The following is a 1,213-nucleotide window of genomic DNA, read 5'->3' as shown; positions in this document are numbered from 1 at the left end:
TGAGTGAGTGAGTGAGTGAGAGGCAGTTTGAGCACTGGCAGTGGTACGTTTGCGAAATGTCTGGGTTCAGTTGACATTGTCTTTGCCTCATTCAGAGACACAGAGGATTGTGGAACAACAGCCACAAGATCGTAGTGATGGGGAGATATGAAGAATTAACAGGAGAGACAGAATCAGGACTAAGCCCAAAACACCCTTCTTAACATTAACCCTGACTAACTGAGGTAGATTACAAAATACTATGTCATGGAGGAGCATGAATATATTAAGTGGCAAGATATAAATAAAACAGTCATGTGATCTTTGAGGTCCCTTCTGTCTGTCAATGTAGCGCAAGCAAGAACACCGAATACTCTGCCTGCCAGTGTCTGATGTCAGACGGTTTGGCTGGGCTGATTGAGATTAATGCCAAGAACAGTTTGAATCACTCCTACCCCCAAGGCAGCATGGGTTACTGAGATTAAATGCATTTATGCTCACTGCTGTGCTACATCAGCCTTTTGAAACAACTGTGATTCCAACTCCTGCTTTCCCCACACACTGCTTTTTTTCCAGCGTGTATGCATGTGTGTGTGTGTGCAGCCTTGACAGATGTGTGAGAGAGTAGGTCCAGTGGGGCCAGAGTCGGACATGAGAAGAGGTAGTCAGGGGTTACTTTGATGAGATGTAATGATGGCATGATGCCAGTTGTGTGAAATGGTCCAGGGTGCTGTGAGAACAGCTGCTGGCGCCCTGTCTCACTGGAGCCCCAGGGAGGGGGAGGGATGAAGGGAAGCGAGTGGGCGGGAGATAGCCCGAAGGGGACGCTCCGCAGGGGAGCAGAATGCTTGCAGAATGCCCCCCTCTGAAGAACAACTGGAGATGTACATCGCCTGTACAAAAACACCTCAAGGGGAAACACAGATGGATGCATGAAGCATTGTATTCTCTAGTGGTCTGGTGATCATTAGTCCCTCAATGACGTGCATGGTGCATTTGCTTCATGTGATTGGTTGTTTGTATTTTCAGTCTTAATCACCTCTGTGAGGAGAACTGTGTTTTTTTGATTTATTGAGTTGTGACTGTGTTGCAGTAAATGGAAATGTTAAAGGAAGAGGAGGCTTGTGCTTTGTGCTTCTCAGCGTCCCTGTGTGTGTAACAAGCATAGTGTGTGCACGATGTGCACGAGCCTAGGCGCATTTAACTTTTGCGCTGTTAAAATAACAATGAAATG

At 46.7% G+C, this 1,213-nt stretch overlaps 1 protein-coding gene across 1 annotated transcript in view; it reads left to right on the top strand.

Annotated features, from left to right (window-relative positions):
• ntng2b (netrin g2b) overlaps positions 1–1,213 on the top strand; it is a 61,618-nt gene that overhangs the window by 43,479 nt on the left and 16,926 nt on the right. The window lies entirely within an intron of this gene.

This window comes from Etheostoma spectabile, chromosome 16, assembly GCF_008692095.1.
Source record: "Etheostoma spectabile isolate EspeVRDwgs_2016 chromosome 16, UIUC_Espe_1.0, whole genome shotgun sequence".
In the NCBI taxonomy this organism is placed as follows: Eukaryota; Metazoa; Chordata; class Actinopteri; order Perciformes; family Percidae; genus Etheostoma; species Etheostoma spectabile.
Note: the sequence above shows the minus strand (reverse complement) of the source record. Positions and strands in the feature narration are given on the sequence as shown.